This window comes from Agelaius phoeniceus, chromosome 1 (assembly GCF_051311805.1).
Source record: "Agelaius phoeniceus isolate bAgePho1 chromosome 1, bAgePho1.hap1, whole genome shotgun sequence".
Lineage (NCBI taxonomy): Eukaryota > Metazoa > Chordata > Aves > Passeriformes > Icteridae > Agelaius > Agelaius phoeniceus.
In genome coordinates, this window is record NC_135265.1 from 69,824,494 (window position 1) to 69,834,611 (window position 10,118).

Consider the following 10,118-nt stretch of genomic DNA (forward strand, 5'->3'; position numbering starts at 1 on the left):
CCTTTGGAGCCCTGGGCTGCTCAGGAGACACAGAGTTAACCACACAGCTGATCCCCACAGCCCATTGTTATTGCTGCAGCCTTCTCCACTTGCACTCAAAATTTTTTCCAAACAGAATATTTATTGGGAATTGTTCTGCTTGATTTGCCCTTTTTTTTTTTTAGCTATAGCTGGCAATTTCTTGTGTCTTGCTAGACAATTTTTAGCAACGATACCTCCTTTCTTCAGCTTCATTTTAGTAAGGTGTAGGGTAAAAATGTTCTACTTGTGGTACCTCCTGAATCTCATGCTCTGTCATGTCCAATGCAGCTACCTGAATAACATACCCAAGTGTTGAGCAAATTTGCTGAGCTACAAAGAATGATGAGAACATGTCTTCCTTTGGGTCATCTCCTGCCTGCAGGAACTTGCCCAGTTCTACTGTAGGAAACCAGATAAGCAATGGGATCTGGGGGTGGGGTAATGCAGGAAGGTCTAAAAACTGTTCCTCACTGCCTGTAGGTAAAATAAGTGCAGACAGATTAGGGGAAAAGAAATTGTCAGTCAATATATTTGCATTGTATCTATGCACCTTGAGCCATGAGCTTGTTGAACACTCCTCTGCAGAAGAGGACCTGGGCCATAATTTGGCCTGGCCTTGTGCCAGTGTTGCCATATCTGATCTGGGCAGCACCCTCAGCCTAGAACTGTCACCTCCCTGCACAGTTCAGGGACTCCTTGGTGGAGGCTCCCTGTGCAGGCAGGGGGTGGGAACAGCAACTGTTTGAGCCAGAAATGCTTCTGGGTTTTACTCAGTGAGCTGTGCTGTGAGTTCCCCTACCCACCCCCTGAGCAGATCTTATGCTGAGTAAGTGTTAACAGTGTGAACCTCCTCAAAAGAGGAACAGTCTGCAAAAGCATGACTGCCTGTTACCTCTTTGGTCTTCTAGGGATCTTTGGCAAGTGGTGAAATAAACTAGAAATAAATGCTGTGGACTGAGGAGCTGATGCTGCCTTGCCTTCCAAAGGGTTTGCATTCATAGCTTGCCATCTCTGAGGTTTGTCCTTCCTTTGATGATTCTCCACCATCTAGCAAGGTGGGAGTCTGCATGGCACCATTCTCCACAGCAGGAGATTCATGTGGGTCTGCTTAGGGCATCTCCACCTGTTTGGACCATTACTCTGATGTTATGAGTATAATAAGCATATTGAATTTACCTGAAGGAGTCCCTAACTACCAGAGGTTGAAAAGGAGACAGATAATATGACTATATATGCCCCTTGCTTAGGGAAACTGTAATGCTGATAATTTGCTTGGTGTCCTCTAACTGATGCTCTCTGCTCAGTTCTGCGTGACTTTCTTCCTAGCTTGGTATGACTGCATGCTCTGCTTCTAGAAGATTGATTATCTAGAAATCATGCCTGAAAGACTTTTTTAATTTAGCTTCAACATCTAAAGGGAACTCAAGTTCAGATGCATAATATGATTAAGTGCAGTCTAGTTTCAATCAGAACCTGTTATTTTTGCCAGACAAACTCCAAATTGAAAAGGAGCAGGGCATTTCTGATTAGCAGCAGACTAATTGAAAAATTTAGAACATAGTTATTTAGTATCCTGGGTCAAAGTCAGTCAATGGCTGAGCAGAATAAAAAGATCTTGAAACACTTATATTTAGAATATATTTTAATGGTTAATTGCTTATTTCAGAAAGCTTCTCAAAATTGCTTAAGCTTTAGGAAATCAAGCCAACATAAAACCAGAATTTCTCTATTACTTTGCTGTTGTTCTTTTGTTAAGAAATAAACATTTACATCTGCAAGTTTGGGCACAGAGGTCACAGGCCTGTAGTTCCCCAGATTCTCCTTACAGCCCTTCTTGTGCATGGAAAATAATTAGCAATAATTGTGCCTCCAATTAACCTCTTTGGTTATAACTGTGACCCTGCTCAAGGCAAAGCCCAAACATTGTTACACATCCAATGCTGCTACTAGTAACTTGTTCAAAGTTTTACACATGGGTGGCTACTATTTATAACAGTTTCTATAGCTGAACCCTCAAGAGTTACTTTTTGCCTCCCAGAACAACAATGTCTGAAATGCTGTGCATCAAACTCTGCTTTGGAGGTTGGTTTTATGTGCCCTGCCTTTTGAGAAGATCGCTGATTTAAGGAGTTCTGCACGGTCCTTGCAGCTCCTGAAAACCTGGCCATTGTCATCAATGCTCACTTGTGGATGCAGGGCCTGATTTTTTTAGCCAGGTAACTTCAGTGTCTGCATCACATCTTAGAGCGTATTTCACATCATCCCTATATATATTTGATGCATTCTGGTACTCTCCAGGCAAACACACAGCTACTCAGAGTCCCTCCCCAGAGCCATCATGTTAATAGTTAATGGTCTTCAGCCACCTGACAGCTATGACAAGGGGTTTCTACTCTTTACACTTGCTCTGTAGGCAGCAAAGTGCTGCCTCTGGCATGGCTATCTACAAAAAGGGCTGGTTTTCCATCAGTGGGTGTACTGAGCTCCCTTTGTGGTGCACCTGATTCCACCAAACTGTAGAGGAGCAGGAAGCAGTGGTGGAGTGTGGATCTGGGTGCTGCACCCTTCAGGGTGCTGGCACTGAGGCCACACGCGGTCTGGAGTGAGCAAGGAAGAAACTGGAATGGGTGCCCATGGTCTCAGCAGAGAAAAATGCTGCAGAGGTCTGTAGCACCTCCTGCAAATTGCTGCAGTTGTCAGGACTCACTGCTGTTGTGAGGCTGCTGCTTGGTGGTCTTCTGTCCTGTTAATGCAGGCATCAATGGGCTGCCTATTCCATCCTCATAAAGGAAGCCTGTTTTGCAGAGGACATGATGTAAAGAGCCTGCAAGCTTGAAATATCTGGATGTCTTCCAATTTCTATTCCCAGAAGTCTTGTTCTAGCAAATGCTGTTGAATGTACACACAGTACAAGGGGGTGCAGGGAGAGGCTCAGCAGGAGATGGGATCATACAAAACATCATCAGTCTTGGACTGTCACAATTAAATAGTCTGCACTAGATGTTTTTAAGTCAAGTTGGAATGATTAATTGTTTGTGGAATCCCATTACCTGACAAAGGCTCCAACCTGACTCAAATATGTGATCAGCTACAGTTCTGCATTTAGGGGCTAGATTTCCAGTCTTGCTGTAGTCATGCATTTGGATTTCAGGATGCACCTTAGCAGGAATACTCAACTTGTGTGACAGCCATTCGGAAAAATCCAGATATTGGGAGAATCCTCACCCATTCCAGTGGATGGATAGTCTTCATTTGTCAGTCTAGCACAAGGGAAAATGAACAAACTTTTCCCCTTTCTCAAACACCCAAAATTTCTGCTTCCACTGTCTGAGTTCACAGCAGTTGATAGTCCCTAAATTGCCCAAGACTGTAATTGTTTCCTGTTTATTTAGGTTTAGATATTCACAGACCCAGTTTGAAAAATTACTATACCAGAGCCAAGTAATGAAGTTTGCTAAAGGAAGTCTTGCAGTCCAAGCAAAAACTGGAAAAAATGTTCCCTCTTCTTTCACCAGCTGAGGGTGAACTATTGACAAGTACAACAGAGCCAGGCTCTCTCCAGCCTCATTTAATCTCTTTAAACCTCTGCATGCAAGAGCTAGGTTCCTTCCCCATATGCACCTGGGAACATGGAAACAAAAGAGGAATTAATGAACTACCTTGAAAAACCAGCAACTTGGAAAAAAATAAACCATAGAAATATAAATTAGCAAAGGAAGAAGAGCAAAACTGTGTTAGTCATGTTTAAATGCTCTCAGAACTCAGTATGCTTAACAGTTTGAGATAGAAACCCCAGCAGTTTCATGTTCAGTTCTGAACATTAGCAACTTAAAAAGAAATGAAGTGAGGTCTCCTGAGAATGAAATTGTGTATATCTATTCATATGGTCAAAGAAGGGTTTTTGCTGTTTGCAACCTCTCTGCTTACTCCTTCATACTTCATTGTGTTCAGGACTTCCAGGCAAATTCTTTTTTATAACAGTAGAAAGTTTTGCCTGGGTTTCAAGAAAGCTTATTTCATAGTGCATGACCTGAGTGTGCCAATATGTTTTTTAATTTACAAAAACTTTTGAGTGGATGAACTTGAGACCCGAACAAGAGCTCTCAGGCCTGAATATTTTCCTGCTTGAAGAAACCATACATCAGAGGTGAAGACACCTAGAGAACCATTCAATCCAGCAAAGCTGCCAGGTGTCCATCAACAATTGGGCTCCCATCTTGAGAGCATTTTCATTTCTCAGCTGTCAACAAACTCTGTAATTTTTCATGCCATATCTTCACCACTTATCTAACTCTCTTTCTCCTCATGATGCAGTAAACATAAAGGAAATATCAAAGTGAGACTGTGTGCTTTGCATTTAATAGATCTAGTGATCTGACCACAGGCCCCCCGTGACTGTTCATTGTTCTCATTCCTTTGGCATATTGATTGTGCCAAAAAACATCATCCTCTGTCTGCTTTCAAAGGACATTTCCCCCTCCCTTTCCTTCCTCCACCAACTCCCTTTTTCCCTCATTCCTGCATTATGCTCTGGTAGTATTTCAGCTTTCAGGAATCTTTGGCATAATTTTTGGATTTTTGGGTGTTCACTTTGATGGGCTCATTCTTTGCATCCAGTTCTGATTTGGAGGCATTAGACCCCTTGTGCATGGTGTGCTGGGTTGATTTTTGGGTTTTTTGGGTTTTTTTTTTGTTTTGTTTTTGTTTTTGTTTTTGTTTTTTTTTTTTGTGGTAGTCTTTTTAAAATCAATATCTGTGTATATCAATTGCAGGCATGGGGTTAATGCTGTGGGATCACAGGTGACCTTTAATTTTGCTGTGTTGCTTGCCTCAGAGCCTGCAATTCTAATCAAGCAGGTTTGCTGTCTTTACTATGTTTCCCATAGGGTGCTGCTTGCAGTGATATTTGGATGATGGAGAAAATTACATCTTGGGAAAGCCTTTAGTGATTTTAAATATGTGGCTGAATTAAGTGGTAGTGCATGAACAGCAGTTGCTATATGAAAATTACCAATGATGAAGTTTTAAACTGAAGTGACATTTCACACTATTTTCTTTGAAATTAATGCCTAGTGCCTCATTTAGCTATTTCACTAAGAATGTGTGGAAGAGTGTATTTCTATGAGTTTCAAAAGTACTTTTTAGCAGTAGATTAAAATGTTGTTTAAAAAGGGGCCAGAGTGATGGCCAAGCCTTTTGATATCTGATTACAAGTCTAGTCTTTCTGACAGTTGTTCAAGAGTCACTCAAAGAGGAAAAAAAAGAGGTCTAGAACAAAATCTAAAATCAGAACTCTATGACTGGAGGTCTGCAATTAGATTTGGGAGGTCAGCCTGATATTTTGGTCAGAATCCAAGCTGTTCAATGTCAGCACCACATTACCATCGCAGATATCAATGTGGCTTATTATTTCAAGTGCTGGAACCAGCAGGATCTGAAGAAGCTGTTCAGCCTCAAAAGTAATGGTCCATGACCCAAAAAAACTTCCAAGTGAGGTGAACAAAACCAATGAGAAAGTGGTCTAAAAGAAGCACAAAGACACAAGGTTGACAAGACTTGTCAGCCCTGGAACCAGAGACCTTGAGGCACATGAACTCAGTGGTCCAGGCACTGTTTAGTCCACATGGCAGAGGAGACAGAGCAAGTGGATGAGATGGATCCATGCTGGCTGTATGGAGCTGGGTCTAGTTATGGAGGACAACCCATGGAGAGGGCATGAAGATGCTTGTTCCACTCTCTAATAAGAGGCCTGTGAAGCGGCCTTTGCCAATAGGAAGCAGAAATTCAGACTGATATGCTCTTGTAAAGAGGCTGGTGACTGCCAAAGACTAGTGGATTTGTCTCTGTACATTAATTACAGCTTGGAGAAAGCTTGAGTGAACAGTATGTCTTGCTATACTAATTCCAGAATGAAGCATAATTTCCTTCTGCAATGCTCCCAGTCTCAGTGCACTTCATTAGAGCCACCAGTCTCTGAGATGTGCTCAGTGGGAGCAGTGGCATTTCCAGCATCTGTTGAGCTGACTTTCAGCCCTCTGCTGCCAGTAGATTCTGTAGGTAACAGTGGAGACAGCAGAAATATCAGCATTGAAGAGAAGAAATTAAAAGGAGAATTTGAAGGGATTTTTAAATACAGTTGGTTTTCATATCTATTCATTTATCCTGTATTGCTGAGAGCTAACACTAAAACCAAGGGTCACTGAAGCAGAATAAATGGGCAAAAGATTTTGAGCAACACCTGAGGAATAGAATCTCACTATCGACTTTGAACCGTGGGAGCAAAGGAAATGATTTCTTGTATGTAGCCGGTGTTACAGACCAGAAGCCTCCCCTTGTTATGTCAGAGCAACTGCTCTCAAGTTTAGCTGTGAGTAAGGGAAGCTGGGGAATAAATGTTTCTTTTAGAAACACAGTTCACAGTGTGCTGGACTTGACTTCTAATCTGGAGACATGATATTGGCAGCACTGACAAACTACAGCTATGGAGGGAGTTTTGCCTTGCCTCAGAAGGGGAGAGGTGGGCAGAGCATCACAGGTGGGAGCATAAAAATGTCCCTTGGGCTTGAAAGGCTGAGCTCTACGATCACTCTGAGCAAAGCTCCAGACCTACATAACATAAGCTGTGTTTTACAGTCAGTGACTATGGAAAGCTTATAGCTTTTGTGTTGCTTTGGTGATTACCTGTGTCTGTCACGTGGCCTTGCAGCTGAATGACAAGATCACAGGACAAGCTAACAGGAGAGAAAACTGACATTATTCCTGGTGGAATATCATGCTGAGACCCTGGCTTCCTGTTGTAAAAACAGGAAATGTTGGGTTTTTTTCTGGAAGGATGGACTAGTTTCAGTGCTGGGGCACATTCACAGAAGTCCCTGCACCTTTACAATTGGGCAGTTTTTTGTTCCCACTGTCCCCAGAATAATAGCTAAAAAAGAGAAAAAGCTTTTGAGTAGGTTCGTTTTATCTTGCCTGTAAAAGACTGAGACCATGGGGGTTTGTATTCTTTGGAGTTTTGGCCAACCCACTCCTAAATGACCCAGCTGGTTGGACTGCTACTAGCTGTTCAGAGACACCACTCTATAAAGTGCTTCACTGTGAATTTTTTTTCAGTATTGAGCTTAAACTTTCCTTTTGGATTCCCACTGCCTCTTCCTGGAACACTTAAACAACAGCCAATCAATAGCAACATTAGGAGTAGGGATGGACAGGTGGTTCTTTCCTTAGCTTCTCAGCACTGAACTGTCAAAACTACTTGTCTAGTTTTCTGTTGTAAACACCCCTAGGTGTGAGTTGCTAAAGAGCTTTTTTTATGAGCAGCAATGAAATTGATTGTTTCAGATAATTTGAAAAATTTACAACATACATTGTTAAAAGGCAAATGCTTTATTTTCCTTCTTTGTGGTTTGTATCCTCAGTCTCTTTATTATTAACAGAATTTGTCTGTATTGATAAAATTTGAATATTATTCTTTGAATATTACTCTTCTAATTGAGGGAATCTGGAAGGTCAGCTGGTTTGCATTAGTGGTTTGCATTTGTGGGATGAGGATGCAGAAGTGGAAAGGTTCTTTTGTAGGTATGTGCTGACGAGTTAAGTGTTTGGTACAACTCTGGGGCAATGAAATTACTGCTGCAAGCTTTTGAAGCTGTATCACAGAACAGAAATACCTACAAAGATTGAATAGAGTATACACACAAGATCTAGGAGTTTTGTTTGTTTTATTTTTTAAGCCACACATGACTTCCTTTGAGCATAGTGAATGACATAAGTTATCTCTTTCTATACTATTAAACATTTTAAGTTATTATCCCCACTCATCCTTAACATATGTACACTCCTGCCTCAGAGGTGTTTTCAGCAAGCTGAAAGTACACCCTCTTACAAGTAAGTGTGGCTCTCCAGGCAAAAGTCCAGCCCTCACAGTGAGCCTCATCCCAGGCAGGATGAAGCAATCAACATCAAGATCTCCACTGAGCAGAGACTCACAGAGGGAAACTTGTTGCTATTTCACTCTGCAGCTGAAGAAACATACAGTAGTGGCAGGGAGCCTTGGGGCAGCTGATTTAAGGACTGATTTTGCAATTGTAAGTTGTTCCTTACTATCTGACATTCATAAAATTCATCTTGAACAACGGGTTTTCCTACTGAACTCTTCAACTCTGACCAGAAGAAGATCCTGCTGGCTGGACACATTCAGATCATCTCTGGAGCTACACAAAATGGTACCAGATGCACTGAGATCAGTGAGTAGAGTTTGAGGGGTTTTTTTCCTGTCAGTTGTAAGAATCTGCTCTAATCCTTCCCTGGAAACTTAGCTAATGTGAGCAGTAAAGGCTCTCCCCAGAGACAGCCTCCCACTGCATTCAGCTTTGTACTCAGAAAATGGGGCCGGATTAAAAGAGCACAATTGCTCCTGGGCAGTTGGTTTGTGGCCAGTCATATGGTAGAAAAGCTTGGACATGAATTTTAATTTAATGCAGAGTTGCTAATCAACATCAAACATGTGAATGTCAGTGGCTGATAAATTTAATTGGATGTTTGTTTAAGAGCATTAAAGGAAGTATGTGCTTGAAGCATCAAAGAGTAAGTCTTAGAACTTCAAACAATACTCTGGTTACATTTTTGGGAAGGGCTGTCACCAGATCTGTGCTCTCTGGCTGCTGCAGTGATACCCTATTGCATCAGTTTCTGAATTTGCGTAGCACTTACTAAAATACATGTGTACATAAATAGATTATGAAGGACAATATACGTAATGTACATAAATGTATACGTGTGTACATAAATAGATTGTGAAGGACAATGTACGTAAACACACTTCTGAAGAATGATGTTAAAAGAACATTCTCGTGGTGGGCAGCAAAGACCTAGCTAGGCAGTGCAATCATCAAGAATGCCTGCCAAATCCTGATTTGCTCCTCCTGTCATCTCACCACCATGTATCGTGGGCACAGCTCTCGTTTGATCACACACTGCATTCCTAGCAGGGATGTGAATACAGAGCATGGCTCTGATGAGAAGCTGGGACTGTGGGAAGAAGCCAATTTCTCCAAAGGAGCACATGTGTGCTCTTTCTGCCCACAGTAGGTAGACTAAAATTTTTAGCCATGCAAAGGAAATGTAGGTTAGGTTTCATAAAGAAAATGCAAACAGCAAAATGCTGACATAGAATTACCTGGAAAGATGAAAGAATTTCTGGTCCTGGAGCTCAAAGTAAGGCAGAGCAACCTCTTTCTGCTTCATGGGAAACAAGCAGAATAGATGGCTTCCACTTTCTTCCACACATTCCCATCCCATTGGCTCCGAATCCTTGTTTTCTACCTCTTTTTCATTGAGAACTAAAGTTAGGAGATAGATGACAAATGGGGCAGGCGTTGGTAGAAGGTGAAAGGAGCCTTTGGCAGCTGAATATGGTCCTAGAGAAAGGCATTCCTTTCCATCCTGCAAGGCACTGCAGAAATTTTGCAGCTCTCTGTTGCTTCCTGTTGGCATTCTGTGTGTGTCCACCTGCAGTCTCATGTGAAGAATTAAACCCTAAATGTTTAAAGTGAAATAGCAGAATATGCACTCTGAATATGTGATGTTGACCTTCCCAGAAAGCGGCATCCTTCTGTGCATCAGCAGCTTTCCTGTAAAGTGAGGGTAATACAGCATTTTCAGTGGGATTGCACAAGAAGGTTTGTTAATACTTCAGAGCACTTGGATGCTGTAGGGATGTGTGATGAGGATGAGGCCATAAGGAAAAGATTAATTTTGCCCCCACAGTGGGGCCTGAACAGTGTACCATAAAGAAAGCCAAGGGCTATGAGCTGAGTGACAAGAAGACAAAACATTGAATGAGTTCTGATTAAATGACAACCTTTCATTCCTTGTGTTGGATGATGCAGGAACACCAGGGGAAATGCAGTATGGAGTGTTTTACTGAAGACTGTAGAATAATTCAGTTTCCTATCACATGAATACTAAAGTGGGTGACTTGCCTCTTTGAGAGGAATGCAAAGCCACTCCTAAAGCACACACAAGCATCTACCTTATTTCTTTCTAAAAGAAATAGAAACAACCCAAACTACAACAAAAAGATTCAGCTCTGTAAATTT